We start from the raw sequence: 20,748 nt of genomic DNA, 5'->3' as shown, positions 1-20,748 counted from the left end.
TATATGCATGTATTATGAATTGTGAATTTTCCTTTGGGATAAATGAAGTATCCTTTCTTCCGTCCTTCTGGGTCCAACAATTATTTAATTATTAAAACAGTCAGAATTTAAATTGAATTTTAAGAAGGTAAAATTTTCTGAAGTAAAAAAACTGCAAAAAATAAATAATAAATAAAATAAAAATACAAACCGCCCATATCAGGACTGATGGGCCTCATGGCTGGAATTGCTTAGGGCCACTGTATAGTCATGAAATCCACCTCTCCCTAATTCTGCACTTTTTTTAAATTGAAATCACACTGGAATGGGATGCATTGAAAAGTGCGTCAGATCATGGAAGTAAAATGGCTCGTGAGAAGTGCTGGACACTTTTCTTCTCCAACACAGCAGCTATAAATCCAGGCCATCTCAACAAGCGTGTGGTTTGAACCTCAGCAGAGGACAGGCAGACGTCGGTTTGGAAGATGATCTCAATCTGGCTCGTTTAATGGCTAGCAAATGGACGTCTGCCGCATAGATTCACGAGCAAGAGAAATTAGAGTTTTCCGCAGAACGGTTTCAATTGTCTCTGCTTTCAGCATTCATTTTGTTAGTGGTCTGCGATGGTGAATGTGATAGAGCTCAGGACCCTGAGGATGCAGATGTGTGTGTGTGTGTGTGTGTGTGTGTAGATCAATAGTCTGTTTTCTATGATTCTGATGACAGATGATTCATGGTGCATTTAGTATGAGATGAGAAATGTGAACCATATTGAAAGGGGTTTGTGAGTGAAGGTTCAGTTCGTCACACCAAAAGCACCAAATAAAAAGGCCTTGCTGATGGAAGGCATCCAAACCAAGCAAATTATGAGACAAACTCTTTTTATATGAACCTCAGTCACGCAGAAACACTAAAAGCGCTGCTTGGTACGGACTGGAATTAACCGTTTCGCTCTTAGAACTAAACCTGCGAATGAGTGCTTTTGTTGCAATGCATAAAAAAAAAGTTTACATATGGACAGAAGGACAAAAGATCCTTTCATATAAAGACTTCTGTGAAGAACCATATTTTAATTTGTGCAAAAAGAATTTTTAATTTTTAACACTTTTTGGAATTAAAACGTTTATTTAAATATATATAAAAAGAAGAGTTGAGGGGACAGAAAACAACAAAAGTAAAACTTAAAAAAGAAGTTAAAGAAATTAAGTTTTGCTTTGCAAGAGATGCATTTTCAAGAGTTCACACTTAGCTGATGATTGATTATGAGCAAGTTTGGCATGCTGTCCCGGGAGAGAGCCCTGAGCTCGAAGGTTCTTGAGCCCTGGGCTCCCTCCCGTTTGGAGAAAGAGAGGGGAGCCTCGAGCTCAGGTAGATCTCGACAACTCCCCTTTTTATAATAGCTAAAGATTAAGATTGAAGGCTATTAAAAGATATGCTGCATTATTAGATTACCTGTATTGAAATTTAGATTTAACGATTAACTTGTTGTACATGTTTTTGAAATGTGGGAGGAAACCGGAGAACCCGGGGAAAACCCACGCAAGCACGGGAAGAACATGCAAAGTACACACAGAAACGACCACCGGCCTCTTAAGGAACTAGAACCGGTGACGTTCTTGCTGTGAGGCGACAGTGCTAGTCACTGAGCCACCGTGCTGCCCTATGGAGGAGCGGTGAAAAGGTAGGGGCTGAAGGGGGGATTCTTCAAATCGAAGATAACTGTAGTGAGAAAACCCTGGCTCTTTATAGTGGTTAGGAATGGCCTGATTGGTGGATCAAGCATGCTAATGCAGAACCAGCCGTGTTCAATCATAATCACGTGCTCCTCTCGAAATTAGTTTATGAATAAACTTCACAAAGTGGACAAAAGTGACATTGATAATTTCACAAAGAATTTGCATTACAAATAAATGTGTGACAGGACGTCACAACCAATAAATGATCAAGTTTTGGACATTCAAAAACAGCTATTCAAAAGTCTAGAATCATAAAGGGGTGTGTGTGTGTGTGTGTGTGTGTGTGTGTGTGTATATACACACACACACAGACACACACATATATATTAGTCATATGTATATATATCTTCTTCTTCTTTGGCTTGTGGGGTCGGCTCTTTGGAACAAGCCATTTTAGACTTGTCCATATGATAACGACTTTTTTACACATTCCGGCCGGCCTGTCGTCTGGGCCTGTCACCCTCATACACTTATACACTACGGACAATTTAGCCTACCCAATTCACCTGCAGCATGTCTTTGGATTGTGGTGGAAACTGGAGCACCCGGAGGAAACCCACGCGAATGCAGGGAGAACATACAAACATGTGTATATATATATATATATATATATACACACACACACACACACACATACACACACACACAGAGCAGAGATCAACATCCTTTAATGCAATTCACTGTAAATAAATAGAAAACGTGTTAATTGGAAAATATGGAAACTAAAAAATATGGTTAAATATCCTATATTTTGTCAGTGCACTGCAGTACTAACTATAATAATAGCTAAAAGTTACTGTAGTATTTTTTATTTTTTGCAGTTAACTGGTGAATAAGGGTGACGCAGTGGCGCAGTAGGTAGTGCCGTTGCCTCACAGCAAGGTTCGCTGGTTCGAGACTCGGCTCAGTTGGTGTTTCTGTGTGGAGTTTGCATGTTCTCCCAGCATTCGCGTGCGTTTCCTCCGGGTGCTCCGGTTTCCCGCACAATCCAAAGACAAGCGGTACAGGTAAATTGAGTAGGCTAAATTGTCCATAATGTATGAGTGTGTGTGTGAATGTGTGTGTAGATGTTTCTCAGAGATGGGATGCGGCTGCAAGGGCATCCGCTGTGTAAAACCTGCTGGAAAAGTTGGCGGTTCATTCCGCTGTGGCGACCCCGGATTAATAAAGGGACTAAGCCGACAAGAAAATCAATGAATGAATGAATGAAACTGGTGAATAGTAGGCCAAATATACTCTATAATTGTAGAAAACTACAGTATTGCATAATTTGTTTATATTACTATAGATGTTATGTTACCATAGCAACTGTAGAATTACCACAACAAACTAATTCAAGTACTTTACCATAGAGCAAAAACACTAGTTACTTTAAGTTACTATAGTATTTTTGCATGTGGGGACTCATTTTATCGGTAATAGCGTTTACTCTCATCTGGCCGTCGGCATTATAAAAGTGTTCCTGACTGAATTTAACAGAGCAGTTGTAGCTGTTTAAGCCTTGTTTCCATATGGGAAGGGTCCAGTCATGCGTGCTGCTGGCGGCTCAGGGTCACAGCAGTCAGTGGACAGTCTTTCATTGCCTGGTTACTGTTTTACCCCGGTGTGAAGTGCTTCTCCATCTCGCTCTGGTTAGTGACATAATCTCCACTTAAGAGCAACACAGTGCAGACCATAAACACCACTCGGCTAATAGCGGACATGTGGCAGCTGGTTCTCCGTATCTCTCCTTCTCTCTTTCTCTCTTTAATGTTACCTGCATCAAATTCTGAAACGCTGGTTCATGTACCCCTAGAGGTTATTAACGGGACTGCAGATGGGAAAATACTTCAAATGGGGAAATACTTAGGGTTCATTAAAGTCAGGTATCTGAAGTAAGTCGATGTAAAGTCTAGAAGGGATGCATCCAAGGACACTCGCATCAATGTAAGCATAATATTTGTGACTCTATACAACAATAATTCATATTTATACATTACTGTGAGGGTCGGGGCAGAGGTAAATGGGTAATTTAATTAATAATATCAATAATACTGAGAATAATTATTGTTTTTACATTACTGTGATGGTTGGGTTTAGGGTTAGGGCAGGATTAAAGTCTAGAAGGGATACAGCTGCAGATACATTAATATAAGCATTATATTTGTGATGCTGTACAACATTATTTTATATTTTTACATTACTGTGAGTATTGGTGTAGGGGTAGATGTTGATAAATATAAATGAATGAATAATTGTAATAAATCATATCAATATTTCTCAGTATAATGACTGTTTTTACATTACTGTGCTGGTTGGGCTATGGATACAGTCTAGAAGGGATACAGTTGTGGATACACTTATCCATTCATTCGTTTATTCATTCATTTTCTTTTTGGCTCGGTTGCTTTATTAATCTGGGGTCACCACAGCGGAATGAACCACCAACTTATCCAGCATATGTTCTATGCAGCGGATGCCCTTCTAGCTGCAACCCATCACTGGTAAACATCCATTCACAAACATACACAGGCCAATTTAGTTCCTCATTCCCCCTATAGCACATGTCTTTGGATTGTGGGGGAAACCGGAGCACCTGGAGGAAACCCACAAGAACACAGGGAGAACTTGTGATAATAAGGTGATCGTGCTACCTACTGCGCGACCGTGAATCCCTATTCGTATTCATATAATCCAATATTTGGACATTACAGTGAGAGTCGGGGCTGGGGTAGACCTTAATAAAATGCAATTACGAATACTCTGTACAATTACTTTTTTATATTACTATGAAGGTTGTGTTCAGGGTAGGGGTAGACCTTAATAAAATGCAAATTAGAGGGTAATTTAATAAATAATATGAAAAATACTTGGTATTACTACTGTTTTTACACTACTAAAACTACTACACTAGTCTATAAATCACTAAATGGCCAAGGACCTAAATACATCACAGATATGCTCACTCAATACAAACCTAACAGATCACTCAGATCTTTAGGATCAAATAAACTAGAAGTTCCAAGAGTTCAGTCAAAGCAGGGTGAATCGGCTTTTAGCCACTATGCCCCTCGCTGCTGGAATCAGCTTCCAGAAATGATCAGATGTGCTCCAACATTAGGCACATTCAAATCAAGACTGAAAACACATCTGTTTAGCTGTGCCTTTACTGAATGAGCACTGTGCTGCGTCCGACAGATTGCACTATCATGTTTTTCTCTTCTTCATTCTTTTATATCACATTTTACCTGTTTTTATGCATTTTTATTATTTGTTTTTATTTTTATTTTACTTGTTTCTTTTTTTCTTGTTTATGTAAAGCACTTTGAATTGCCACTGTGTATGAAATGTGCTATATAAATAAACTTGCCTTGCCTTGCCTTACTGTGATGGTTGAGTTTAAGGTTGAGGCAGGGGTAAATGTTGATAAAATACTATTTCTTGGGTAATTTAATCAATAATATGAAAAATATCTAGTATAATTACTGCTTAATAAAATACAGTTGAATGGGTCATTTAATAAATAATATCAATACTCTGTATAATTATTGTTTTTACATTGTGATGGTTGGATTTAAGGTTGGGATGAGGTAGACGGTAATAAAATACAAAAACAATGGGTATTTTATTAATAACTTGAACAATACTTGGTGAAACATTGTTTTTACATTACCGTAATGGTTGGATTTAGCTTTGAGGTAGGGGTAGACTGTAATGAAATACAATTAAATGGGTAATTTAATCAATAATATGACTGCTCTGTATAATTACTGTTTTTACATTGTGATGGTTGGGTTTAGGATTGGGTTGGGGTAGACTTTCATAAAATACAATGAATAAGTAATATAATAAATATAATGAAAAATACTTGGCATAAATGCTGTTTTTAGATTACTGTAATGCTTTAGGATTGAGGTAGGTGTAGAGGTTGATAATACAATTTAATAGTTAATTTTATCAATAATATGAAAACTACTTGGTATAATTACTGTTTATAAATTGTGATGATTGAGGGTAAGGTTGAGGTGGGGGTAAATGTTGACAAAATACAATTTCATGGGTAATTTAATAAATAATATGAAAAATATTTAGTATACTTACTGCTTAATAAAATACAGTTGAATGGGTAATGTAATAAATAATATGGAAAATACTCCGTATAATTACTGTTTTTACATTGTGATGGTTGGATTTAGGGTTGGGATGAGGTAGACGGTTATAAAATACAAAAATAATGGGTATTTGAATCAATAACTTGAACAATACTTGGTGAAACATTGTTTTTACATTACCGTAATGGTTGGATTTAGCATTGAGGTAGGGTTAGACTGTAATGAAATACAATTAAATGGGTAATTTAATCAATAATATGACTACTCTGTATAATTACTGTTTTTACATTGTGATCTGGTTGGGTTTAGGATTGTGTTGGGGTAGACTTTCATAAAATAAAATGAATAAGTAATATAATAAAAAAAATATGAATTTAATTGGCATAAATACTGTTTTTAGATTACTGTGATGGTTGGCTTTAGGACTGAGGTAGGTGTAGAGGTTGATAATACAATTTAATAGGTAGTTTAAACAATAATATCCAAACTACTTGGTATAATTACTGTTTTTAAATTGTGATGATTAAGGGTAAGGTTGAGGTGGGGGTAAACATTGACAAAATACAATTTCGTGGGTAATTTAATCAATAATATGAAAAATACCTATTATAATTACTGCTTAATAAAATACAGTTGAATGGGTCATTTAAAAAATAATATGGGAAATACTCTGGGTTGGGATGAGGTAGACGGTTATAAAATACAAAAATAATGGGTATTTTAATCAATAACTTGAACAATACTTGGTGAAACATTGTTTTTACATTACCGTGATGGTTGGATTTAGCATTGAGGTAGGGGTAGACTGTAATGAAATACAATTAAATGGGTAATTTAATCAATAATATGACTGCTCTGTATAATTACTGTTTTTACATTGTGATCTGGTTGGGTTTAGGATTGTGTTGGGGTAGACTTTCATAAAATACAATAAATAAGTAATATAATAAAAAAAAATATGAAATTACTTGGCATAAATACTGTTTTTAGATTACTGTGATGGTTGTCTTTAGGACTGAGGTAGGTGTAGAGGTTGATAATACAATTTAATAGGTAATTTAATCAATAATATCCAAACTACTTGGTATAATTACTGTTTTTAAATTGTGATGATTGAGGGTAAGGTTGAGGTGGGGGTAAACATTGATAAAATACAATTTCATGGGTAATTTAATCAATAATATGCAAACTACTTGGTATAATTACTGTTTTTACATTTTGATGATTGGGTTTAAGGTTGATGTAGGGGTAGAGGTTAATTAAAATACAATTTAATTATTAATGAATCAATAATATAAAATACCTGGTGTAATTACTGTTTTTAGATTACTGTGATAGTTGGGTTTAGGATTGGGTTAGGGGTAGTGGTTGATAAAATATAATTTAATAGGTAATTTAATCAATAATAGAAAAACTACTTGGTATAATTACTGTTTTTAGATTATGAGGGTTAGGTTTAAGGTTGATGTGGGGTAGAAGTTGATAAAATACAGTTTAATAAGTAATTTAACCAATAATATGATAAATACTTGGTACTGCTTTTAGATTACTGTGATGGTTACGTTTAGGGTTGAAGTAGGGGTAAACGCTGATAATATACAATGATAAGTAATCTAATCAATAATATGAAAACTCATGGTATAATTAGTTCATACATTACTGTGATGGTTTGGTTTAGGGCGACTTGCATTATCGTCTCCTACTGTACCGGATCTTATTCTGATGATGAGTCTGAATATTAAAAAAGGCAACAAAAAGAAACAAGGAGGGAGGGAGGGAAAGAGACATAAAAAAAACTTGGATATTTCACATTCTCCAATCTTTGCATTCAGACCATATACTCATGTCAGCACTGCGTGTTCAGCTCCTCTAACATGAAGGGCCTTAATGACCATGATTGAGAATACTCTCATCCATATATATTAGCCTATAATCTATAACCTAAACCCAAATCCTCTATATACCTAATAAACGCTCTATATACTTGCCAATCTATAATACCTTTTCCTAAAATAATTTTATATATCGTTTTATCCTCCCCACACTGACTAAATAACATATCTGTTTGTTATGTTTGCTACATATAAATAGTGCATGATCCACATTTTCAGTTACACCACATATATCACATTCCCCATCTTCATGTAAAACCTTCAATGCAAGTGTTGCATTTAACCCTGTGTGTCCCAATCTTAATCTTGATAACCACACCCAGGGCTTGACATTTACGTTTTTGATCACCAGCCACTGTGGCTAGTAGTGTCACCGACTCGGTCCCAGTCACTCCCCTCGCTGGCCAGCAGAGGCCGCCATCTCCGGACTTCTAGCATTACATCATCCACTTGCGCTGATTGTGCACACACCTGTCCTGAATCTAGCTAACGACCCACGTACCCTTTATAAGCCGCACACAACCACTCAGTCAGTGCGAAGTCTTGTTTAGCCCTGAACAGCTTTACTGAGCGGTATTCCCTGCCTGATTTCTCGTGTATTACTCCAGCCTGTTTCTGACTCTGCTTCGCCTTCTGCCTGCCCTCGACCCAAGCCTGATACCCGGACTCTGATACTCGCTGCCTGCCCACGACCCAAGCCTGATACACTGACTCTGATACTCACTGCCTGCCCACGACCCAAGCCTGATACCCGGACTCTGATACTCACTGCCTGCCCACGACCCAAGCCTGATACACGGACTCTGATACTCGCTGCCTGCCCACGACCCAAGCCTGATACCCGGACTCTGATACTCGCTGCCTGCCCTCGACCCAAGCCTGATACACGGACTCTGATACTCGCTGCCTGCCCACGACCCAAGCCTGATACACGGACTCTGATACTCGCAGCCTGCCTTTGATCAATGCCTGGTAAATCCCTCTGTGTCTGTTTACCGCCAGTCTTGAAACCTTTCAGACTTTTGTTGATGTGTGTTTGCACTTTGGTGCATATTGTGTGTTTGAGTGAGAGCTTGATTAATAAATACTGCATAATGGATCCCTCCGTGTCGGTCTCCTCGTTACAAGTAGATACCCAACATTACTAGCCACTCACCCTTTTCACTAGCCACACTTTTTTTTTTTTTGTTGGGAAAATGCCTCATTCATTTTATGTGTGTGTAGCAAATGGGTCGTGTCACAATGCAATCAGTTTTCATTTCATGACTTTTTTTTTTTTTTTTTTTTTTTTTTCAGGGCTCAAAATGAAGGATTTACCAAATTTAAAATTATACCAAATAAGTATTTCTTAGCCATAATTTTTTTAATGTGTAAAAACAAGGAAAATATTGCTGTATAGGTGCACTTTTTAATTCAACAAACTTTTCTTTAAAAAAAAATTACATTTTAAAAAAATGATTATTGTCATGTATCTAAAATATGCACTACACATAAACCGGGAGTAATCTCCCATTAAAGCAATGTTATTGTATAAAATGATGATAAAACCATATGCACAAAAACAACTAAGCAAAAGAAAGCAGATGAAACATACTGTGCACACGGATAATGTTAGGCCTGTTAATCTCTTCTAAAAATAATTAAAATGAAAGCAGTGACCGCTGCTGCTTAAAAATGAATGTATATTTTTCTTTTTTTTATCTTGAGCTCTTGAAAGAAGCAGGACTGTGGGTGCACGATCATTGCTCTGTCCAGTCTATTTTAAAGGGAACCAATCGCACCCATTGTGCTTCCTCTAGGCACGGTAGCTTTGCGCAAGTAAACGGGAGAGCGTGCATGCTTTTTAACAGTCGCGCGCATCACATCAGTTGTTAGCGCGAGTGATCATGCTCTCATTCTGTATTCACCATTCTTTTGCTTGCGCGAACACAGTTATTTTTGTCAGTCATGCTGCTTCTCGATTCTAAGATCACATTTGCACGAATATTGGGCCATGCTTCTTGTCATACCCTGCTTTTAAGAAAACTACACTCCAACCAGTCAAAGTGGCTAGTGGAGGTATCTGTCTAACCTGCCAGAGCTGAAATCTACCTGCATTCGGTGGGTTGGCAGCTGTTAATGTAAAGCCCTGACCACACCTCTATCTTCCTTATTTATTAGCTTTTCCTTTAAAATTGATTTTGCCTCTCTTTTCCCCAAAGGTACATTCACCTCCACCTCTTGCTTATTTAGTGCTTCCTTTTTTTGTGAGCAACTTCATTACCAGATACCCCAATATGTGACGGAACCCAGCAGAAATAAACAATTACTCCTATTTCCTTTAGTCTATATAAAGATAAATAGACTTCTGTTAATAAACCCTCTCTATCTGATTTTGAGTTTGCTATGCTAACTAAAGCTGTAGATGAATCTGAACAGATTACTACTTTGTTTGGTCTGACTTGTTCTTACACCTGAGTGTTCTTCTTCTTTGGGTTTTACTGGCGGTTGGCAACCAGACTTATAGGTGCATTACCGCCACCGACTGAAATGGAGTATGGAACTAGTTGAATACTTTCTGAAGTGTATAAATTACATGAAGGGAGAGAAAGGGGGAGGAAATTGTGAGGGGAGGGGGAGAGAGAAAAAAAAAACATTTTTAATAATAGTAATAAAAATTTAATAAAAAAAGGGGGATGGGGTGGACTAACAATTCTTCTGATATTATCTCTATATTCTTTCCTCTAACTGGGTTTCTTTAATAAATTTAATTATATCATTATATACCTCACTAGATTTGTTTCCTAATAAACCTGCCAATGTAAAATGCTGAAAATTGCTCTTTTTAACTGACTGAATAAGATTGTTTCGTTCTTTATTATATTTACTACAGTGAAATAAAATGTTTTATTGTTTCTTGTTGATTACAATGTATACATTGCCCAGTTGGGTGTTTCCCTATTTTATGTAATGTATGATTGAGTCCAGTGTGACCTATTCTCATCCGAGTTATAATACTTCCTTCCCTACGATTTCTGTTCTCCTTCCTCCCAGTTCCAACTTGTTTCTGTATATTATATAAATGTCTACCTGTATCAATGTTATCCCAGTGTACTTGCCATATTGATTGTGTATATGTTCTTATCATGATTTTAGCTTCTCCTTTGCTCAATGGGACTTCTAGATTTACTTTACTAATTCTGAGAGCTTGTTTGGCCAGAAAGTCTGCCTTCTCATTACCTTCCACACCTACGTGAGCAGGAACCCAAATGAAATATACAGATTTGCCCTTCATTTTAATATAATATGTCTTACTGAGTATATTATTAAGAATATCCATTCTGTATGATGACCTTCCAGATCTTATACTTTCCAGTGATGAAAAGCTATCTGATGCAATTACTACACTATATATGTCATTCTCCTGAATCCACTGCAGGGCAATTAGTATTGCATTTAACTCTGTTGTATATACTGATATATTATTAGTTATTCTTTTCTTAATATGGGATTGATTAACTGGGATATACACTGCTGCGCCTGTATGGCCTGTTTGTGGGTCTTTGCATCCATCTTACACCTGAGTGAGTGTTTGGAAGTCATTTTACATCATTGGCCCCACCCACGGGCTATACCATTGTAGAGTTTGGGATGGTATACACAGATATCCACATAAAAGGCAAAATATTAATGTAAGTAAATAAACCTGCATACATAACTCAAAATGCAACACAACAAACAACCAATATGAATATAACAACAGGACAATGAATTTTTTAACCAGCCATGAGGTCATGACCCCGATGATGTCACACCCAACATGGCCGCTCTGAATGGATGCTGGGAAAATAGTATAAATGTCCTTGGTTGCAGTCTGAACAGGTTTGATTCTGAGGAGTGGATACCGGTGAGTGTATGTAATCTTTCTATGGTTTGGTTTTGAATAAATGGTGTTTAAAGGAACACGTCTGGGGTTATTTCAGTGTGTTAAAATGAAAAGGCGATATGGGATGTTGTTTGAATGGGATTTGTTTTGAAATGCTACATAAACACAGTGGTATCCTTAAAGAGTAGAAGAAAAAATACTTATTCGCATTAAACAAACATATAAGGAGAATACACTGACAGCACTACACAAATCTGTGTATAGATATTTGTTTGCCAATGTTGTGCTGAGAAATGCACTGCTTTTTTAGACTTTCATTAGCATTCTCAGTATACATCTAAAAACAAAGGCCATGATTGATTAAAACGTAATATGATTAGTACTTTGTTGGATTCAGCAAGAACAAGAATTGAAACACACAAGGTTTACAAATAAATGTTAAGTTAAAAATATTGACTGTATAATGAGCCTGTTTCTAAAATTAGGCTTTTTGGTGGGTTTTTAAAAGCAACTGATTTACTTCTGAGTACAGTCGATTAATCACTTTAAAAACAACCAGTTAACACACTTTTCTTGAGTAAAGTCAACTAATCACTTTAAAAGCAACTTGTTTACTAACTTTTGGAGTAAAAGTCAACTAATCGCTTTAAAAGGAACTGATTTACTTCTGAGTACAGCTGACAAATTGATTTAAAAGCAAATTGTTTACTAACTTTTTGGAGTAAAAGTCAACAAATCACTTTAAAAACAACTGGTTAACTCACTTTCTGTGAGTAAAGTCAACTAATTCCTTTAAAAAACAACTGGTTTACTCACTTTCTGCGAGTAAAGTCAACTAATTGCTTTAAAAAAACATCTGGTTTACTCACTTTTTTTAAAGGTAAACTCCATTAATTGGTTTATAAGCAACTGGTTTACTGATTTTTTAAGTAGTCGACTAATCTCTTTAAAAGCAATAGGTGTACTTACTTTTTTAAGTAACGTCAACCAATCGCTTTAAAAGCAACTGTTTTTTTCAAGTGACAAATGTGCACGTTACAGTTTTACTTTTTAACAAACATTTACATGGAAAAGATACAATTGTTGTTGTTTTCAACTAAACCACACTTGAAACGATTCACGTCACTTAATCTCATCAGTATTGTGTTTAAAATCAATCTATTTATTTATATTTATTTATATCTTCTGTAAAGGAATGGTTGCATTCATGAAGCTCTCCTAAGTCACTCTAATTAATGTCAAAATGTGTAACAGTTTAAGTTAATAGATGCACGTTTCAGAGGGGGTGCATTTTACGGCAGGGTTACGTTTCTTACTGCTCAACACTGGCAATCGGACCAGTTGTCTGCTAGTATGATTTAGCTATTTGGAATTTGAAAACAAAAGTTTTCTAATATTTAATTAAGGAGCCGAATGTGCGAATAATAAACCAACTTTACCTCTATCATGTTTGAAAGTGTATACATATTAGAGAAAGAGGTAAAGTTGGTTTTATATTCGGATACTCAGACATTATACTTAATATAATTTCAGAAAAGTATTCTTTGCAAATTCCAAATAGGGAAATCATATAAGCAGCAAATGACCATCAAAGTACAACATTAACAGTGAGTTAGATAGTGTTTATATTGTTTAGAAGTCATACTTGCATGCTAATTCCGATCGAATATTCAAAGTAACATGGTAAACAACATAGAGGCTTCTAAATGAACGAATGTGCGAATACAAAACCAACTTGTTTCACTGTAAATTAAGTTGTACAAGACTGGATTTAGTGTTACTAGTGTTATATTTGTTTCTAACTGCATTGTTTCTGTACATTCATGTTAATGTTACTTGTTCAGACACGCTATGTGAACTCTGCTCCGAATCTGGCAAAACTCTGGACAAACACCTCTTTCTTAATGTTGAACAGTTCTCTTCCCTTGGTTAAAAGCACATCAATAACAGGAGGTTAAACGTAATGTGAAAACCAGTTAACTAGATTAAAACTGGGTTTCAGAAACCGTTTCAACTCCAACAACAAATGTGTGAAATGTAACTTTCTTTGTGTATTTATCCACTGCTTTAATTTTACAGGGATCAAAAGGTACCAAAACAACTGGAATAAACCAACTCAGGAATGTTTCAGGTAAGATGTGCTTTCCTACTTTCCTGTAACGTTAGAGGGTTTGCATTTGTATAAAGATATGCATTCAGTAAACATTTTGTTCCTCGTATCTTTTTTTTTTCTTGATTTGTTATATGTTTTGGCAGTCTAATAGCTCTAAATGTTTTTTTGTTGGTCTGACTGATTGGTACATGCCCAAACCTGACAGTAACTGATCATTTCCAGCAGCAATAATCATTAATATGCGAGTTTTGGTTGGGTTAGTGGCATTGTTTATGTTTTGCTCTTCAATAAGGCTGATTGATGATGTGTTATGAAAACACTCTACAGTATACTACTGCATAAAGTTATGAGATCTTGTTTAGATTGACACGCTTTTGATTGCAGCTTGAATGCCTGGGCCTTGAAAGTCAGTAGTCCTTTTTGTCCCATATCATGATTTACTGTATATCCAGTTGAAATGGTCCTGAAATTAGAAAATAAATTAATTGTCAATGCTGTCAGATAAGTTAGAGAGGAACTTGGAACTTGAATGAGGAACCATTGGGGTCACATTTGATTTGTTAGTGTGAAAGTGGATCATACCATCTCTCTCTGAGGGAGTCATTTATAATGACGCTAATTACGGTCAACATCTATGTGACATACACTAATAATCAAAGCCATAATTGTAAACTCTATTAATTCAGCAAAGTCTTGTTTTTCTCTGAATGTGCTCCCTGTTCTTTATATTATTCAGTCATTTCCTGCACTTTGTACTTATGCTACTACTGAATGATATGCTTTAGGCCTGCATAGGACATGTTTACATGACAATAGTGAATTAAAAGCGGATGGATTTTTCTATTGGGTTTTTGAAAAGTCTTTAAAAATGTCAATTTATAAAGAATCTGTGCTCCTGTAGTTTTCCATTATATATTTTTCTGTTTACATGTACTGTAAAAAATATCAATGACCACAAAAAAGTATTTGCTTTTAATCATTTTTCTTCTCTTTTCTCATTTTATTCTCTTTTTAACCTGTTCTTCTTCTTTTTTTACATATTATCTTTTTCATTTCTTTTCTTTTTTTTTTCTTTTACTTTTTCTTCTTTAACTTTTTTTCTTTTTTTTTTCATATTTTTTTTACTGCCTTTTTACTTCTTTTAACCCTCAAGGGTCCGAGGTGATTTTGAGGCATAAGCTGTTTTGACATGTGCTTACATAGGACTGGCCAGCAAGTATTTTTTATTTTATTTTTTTTTGTATTGAGCACAAACTGTGCTACAATAATATGTGGGAAAGGTGGATGTACATGTTTTAGTTATTTAGAGAAAAATATGTGTAGTTAGTAAGTTTTAAAGAAAAATATGTAGCTTAAATAAGGTCCAAAAAACACACTAAATGGGCCTAAATAACTTTTAAGTAACCAGTCTTGTAGGCTCTTGACTTCACAATTATGTGAAAATTATTCTGTTCTCTCATTCATAGAAAACATTACAATGATTTACATTTTGTAAAGTCGATTTTGTGTCAGCTCAGCTGTATGCATAGGAGTGATAATGGTCTTGAATAATTCAAACCTGGAGAGACAAAAGACACTCCCCACTGGCTAATGTTCACCCATCAAGGGCATTGTAAAGCAATGTCCAGCTGCAAAAGCTAGCCTCTTGCTGTATTATGACCATGTAAACAATTTATATGCACATTTAACATGCAACGTACCAAAAAAAAAAATAAATAAATAAATAAATAATATTTGAAATGGTATAAATGTTGTTTTTATGCTTTATTTGTACATTTTCTTCTTTTTATCTTCTTTTTTATTTCCTTTTCTTTCTTGTTTTTTATTTTAAAAATGTTTTACATTTTTTACTATTTACTTTTTCAATTTCTTTTAAAACTTTATTTTGTTACCTCTTTTACCGTTTTAATACTTGTTCGTTGTTTTTTTATTTTCTTCATTTTTATTTTTTGCTTCTTAATTTGTCTTTTTGCTTCATTTTTAAACTTTTTTTCCCTTCCCTTTTCTTTATTAATATACACACAATGTGAATTAATAATTTAAGTTGTGCTTTAGTGACATTATTAGAAAATTTAATTAATTGTTACTATTAGTACTACCTTTTTTCTAATCATTTATTGTGCTCATCTCATTCCACCTTTAAATTACTATTTTATTTTTATTAATTATTTAATTTAGAATTTATTCTATATTTTTAAAACTTAAATAAAATTAACCAGAATTCTATTTCCATGCAAGCTGCATCCCATATGAAGATTGACAAACTTGGCTGCCATTTCTTTGTGGGTATTTTCCTAAAGAACAATTTTTGTGAGTATTTTTCATGTTGACACTGCTCTAATTTGATGAGCTTTTACCAAATAAATTTGCACCAAAATACAATTGGGAGTTTGACTGTTCTGTTCTGTTTAGGTTATTATTGTAACCACATTATTATTTGCATTTTGCATTACTTTATTTTTCTTCTCTATATCGCTTCAACTCACCACTCGACTAGATGAACCGATATGACTGATTTCTTCATAGCTGGATATACTGCAAATCAAGAAGCGATAAATAATTTTAGCAGCTGGGATAGAAGCATTTCTCACGCGATAAGTAACTAATAAGTGAACAAGTTATGGCTGACCTTAGCAAGAAGTGGGTTAAATAGAAGTCATGGATGTAATATCTTTTATTCTGCTGAACGCTTAATCAGATTTACAACTGGATGTTCTTAAGGGCTCAGAATAATTCTCAATGATTTAATATCTGTGGAGTAAATCCTGTAAAGCTCTACCCTGCTGGGCCAGAGAGACTCCAGACGGGAGGCTTCTGGTTAGTGTGTGTGTATGTTGGCGTTTATGTGTATACTTGTGTCTGAGTGATGTCAGTCTTCTGACTCCAGTGTTTCCTGTATGAAGATAAGCACAAATGCGCGGTCCAGCACTATAGATAGTGCCGTATCTCAGCATTGAGCTTTTTGACTGCTAGTTTGTTCCACATGGCTCTTGTTTTAGTTGATCTGCTATTGGCAAAGATGGACCGTTTGGTTAGATCCAATTTATTTAGATTTTCTGGATATATAGTTTAACCTTTCAGTATTGTTCAGGTACGAGTCATGCTTTTAAAAAGTGACTGACTATTGACTATAACTGCAAATTGTCCATCCATCCATCCATCCATCCATCCATCCATCCATCCATCCATCCATCCATCCATCCATCCATCCAACCAACCATCCATCTATCTGTCTGTCCATCTATCCATTGTTTTTTGATCCATAAGTCATCCATCTATTGTTTTTTATCCATACATCCATCCATCATCCATTGTGTTTTGATCCATTATCCATCCATTTTATTTATTCACCCGTCCATCCATTTTGTTCCATCCATCCATTTTTTTATCTAATAGTCCATCCATCCATATTCTTTTACATCCATCCGTCTATCTATCCTTCATTTTTTATACATCCTTCCATCCAACAATTGTTTTTATCCACCTATCCTTCATTTTTTTTCTTCCATCTGTCCATCAATCCATTGTTTTTTCATCAATCCCTCTGTCCATCCATCCGTCCACCTATCCATAGTTTTTTCATCCATCCATTGATTTTTATCCATCATCCATTCATCCATGTATTGTATTTTGATCCATCTCTCTATCCATCCATCGATTGTTTTTCATTAATTCGTCTGTCCATACATCCATCATTTTTTATCAATCCCTTCGTCTTTCAATACAATTTGTTTTTCTATAGCGCTTATTACAATGTAGATTGTCTAAGCAGCTTAACATAGTTCTAGTAATCTAATCGTCCATCTATCAATTGTTTTTCATCCATCTCTCCATCTATCATTTTTTTATCCATCCATGTTTTTTCATCCTTCCGTCCTACTGTCCTTCATTTTTTAGTTCATCCCCCCATCCATCCATTGTTCATCCATGCATATATCCATTTGTCCATTGGTCAATCTATCCATCCATCCATCTGTGCATATATCCATAGTTTTTCACCCATCCCTCCATTCATCCCTTGTTTTATCCATCCATCCATTTTTTATCTAATCATCCATCTATCCATTGTTTTTTTTATCCATCTGCCCATCCAGCCATTCATTATTTATCCATCCATCTGCCAATCCAGCCATATTCTTTTACATCCTTCCGTCCATCTATCCTCCATTTTTTCATTCATCCTTCCATCCAACCATTGTTTTATCCATCTATCCTTCTTTTTTCCATCTGTCCATCAAACCATCGTTTTTTCGTCCATCCGTCCGTCTGTCTATCCATCCTTCCACCTATCCATCCATCGATTTTTTTTTTTATTTAATTTTTTTTATCCATCCATTCATCCATGTATTGTATTTTGATCCATCTCTCTATCCATTCGTTGTTTTTCACTCATTCGTTTGTCCATCCATCCATCCATCATTTTTGATCAATCCCTTCATCTTTCCAGTTTTTCAATTCAATTTGTTTTTCTATAGCGCTTTTCACAATGTAGATTGTCAAAGAAGCTTAACATAGTTCTAGTAATCTAATCATCCATCTATCAGTTGTTTTTCATCCATCTCTCCATCTATTATTTTTTTTATCCATCCATGTTTTTATCCTTCTGTCCTTCTGTCCTTCAATTTTTAGTTCATCCACTCATCTGTCCATTGTTCATCCATGCATCTGTCCTTCTGTCCATCTGTCATTCTATCGATCCGTGCATCTATCCACTTTTTATCTAATTGTCCATTTATCCATAGTTTTTTCATCCATCTCTCCATGCATCCCTTGTTTTATCCATCCATCCATTTTTTTTTATCTAATTGTCCATCTATCCATTGTTTTTTTTATCCATCGGTCTATCCAGCCATTCAATATTTATCCATCCATCTGTCCATCTATCCATATACTTTTCCATCCATCCATCCATCCTTCATTTTTTCATTCATTCTTCCATCCAACCATTGTTTTATCCATCTATCCTTAATTTTTTTCCATCTGTCCATCAATCCATTGTTTTTCCATCCATCCATCCATCCTTCTATCCATCCGTCCACCTATCCATAGTTTTTTATTCATCCATCAGTTTTTATCCATCCATCCATTCATCCATGTATTGTATTTCGGTCCATCTCTCTATCCATCCATCCATTGTTTTTCATTAATTCGTCTGTCCATCCATCCATCATTTTTGATCAACCCCTTCATCTTTCCAGTTTTTCAATTCATTTTGTTTTTTTCTATAGCGCTTTTCGCAATGTAGATTGTCAAAGCAGCTTAACATAGTTCTAGTGATCTAATCGTCCATCTATCTATTGTTTTTTCATCAATCTCTCCATCTATCATTTTTTTTATCCATCCATCCATTTTTAGTTCATTCATCCATCTATCCATCCATTGTTCATCCATCCGTCCGTCTGTCCGTCCGTCCACCCATCCACCCATCCATCCGGCTTACGGCAACACCCACACTTGTCACAGCTACCAAGCCGACCAATCACAGAGCTTGCAATGCACATGGTTGCAATGTGTAGTTGCATTTCTTTAGAGGCCAAAGCAAGGGCTACGTGACCGCAACACCTAACCAGTGTGTGCTTGATGTGGAAATATAATTCAGCCTTAACACTAAACACTAGACCCTGATTTAATGCAGTTCAAACCAGTTCAACTTTATCGTTTGTTTATATTATTCAATTTATTTTAAGACTAGCATCAAATGAGAATTTGTTTATTTTATTTATATTCATTTTATTTAACTTTCACTTATGTTTTTATGAGTGTGTTTGCATGTTGCTTGAGTCTTTGAATAATAATTTAGATTTGTATGAAGATGCTTAGTATACTTGAAAATATTATTTCTAAAATCAATTTATGTGTGCAAAGTTATTGTATGTTAAAAATGTATGATTTCAAGAGTTCACACTTAGATACTGTTTGACAACTTGTTAGCAGATTTGGCATGCTGTCCCGGGAGAGAACCCTGAGCTCGGAGATAGTTGAGCCCAGGGCTCCCGCCAGGTCCATGGAGCATGTGAGGGGAGTACGAGATCAGGTGTTCTTGAGAGCTCCCCTTGGCAAAGAGGAAAGGAGGAGAAGTGGTGGATGGGGGGTTTCTTTGGGAAAACGAAGATAAGGGAGTAGTTCTTAGCTAGGTTACTTATAGTGAGTTTGGATTGATCTGATTGGTTAGCTAATGAGTATAGATGAGTGGCCAGCTGCAGTCAATCATATCACGTGCTCCTGTCGAAATTAATTTGTAAAACTTCATTTATGTATGCATATTCTTATGCCTAATATTATTTGACTCGTTACATTTAGAAAATTGTGCATAAATATATATTTTTCCACATACAATAGTGGGAAAGCTATAATGTAAACATTATGTAGTGAGTAAAATTTTGAATTTACTTAATATAAGCTTGCAATTGAGAACAGTATGCACACTACAGAGGTTTAAAAAGACATATGACGACTTTACTATTGCTATTTTCTCAAAATGTCTACTAATTTAAAAGTGAGTAATTTTATTGCATAGAACATGTAGAGAAATCATATAAAACAAGACTTTTGAACATTTAAAATAAGTTAATTTCTACATCAACACTTCTCAATTCTGATTGGACAGCATTAGCCTATAAACACACTTGAATTCCTCAATTGTGCTTGTCTAAATAACTTGTTAAATATGTAAACACAGGCGAGTAGTAAAGGGAAGTGGTGTGATGGGTTGTGTACCTTTGGGTAAATAAGAGCGTTTTGTGTCAGGAAGTTTTTTATGAATGAACTCTCATTGGTCCTCTCCCCCCCGCTGGGCGCTGAGATTGTGTTGGTCTCTTAGCTTGAAGGACATCGTAAATTTTGAAGATGTTAAGTGTCGTGTTGGGAAGAGACATGTCAGTACACAGGTCACAGGAAAGGCTCTTTATCATATAGTGGATGTCCCGGGGATGGTCAGGCGCCAGAGAACCAACAGACTGGACATGTGTTTCACAACGACTGGCCACTTTGTGTGAGATATGACTGATAGCCTTGGCCAAAAAGCATTGCAGTACAGTCTAAAATGTATGTCAGTGTGAAACATTATGTTAAA

At 35.5% G+C, this 20,748-nt stretch overlaps 1 long non-coding RNA gene across 1 annotated transcript; it reads right to left on the bottom strand.

Annotated features, from left to right (window-relative positions):
• Positions 1 to 11,482: 11,482 nt before the first annotated feature.
• Positions 11,483 to 15,404, bottom strand: LOC147841198 (uncharacterized). Its single transcript, XR_015506397.1, has 3 exons — positions 12,945 to 15,404; positions 12,365 to 12,781; positions 11,483 to 12,314 (listed from the first exon to the last, which is right to left on the bottom strand). It is a non-coding gene; the product is annotated as an uncharacterized LOC147841198 (long non-coding RNA).
• Positions 15,405 to 20,748: the final 5,344 nt, after the last annotated feature.

This window comes from Danio rerio, chromosome 13 (assembly GCF_052040795.2).
Source record: "Danio rerio strain M-AB ecotype USA chromosome 13, GRCz13ab, whole genome shotgun sequence".
Taxonomy (NCBI): domain Eukaryota; kingdom Metazoa; phylum Chordata; class Actinopteri; order Cypriniformes; family Danionidae; genus Danio; species Danio rerio.
The sequence above is the reverse complement of the archived record's forward strand: the minus strand, read 5'-3'. Positions and strand labels throughout refer to the sequence as shown.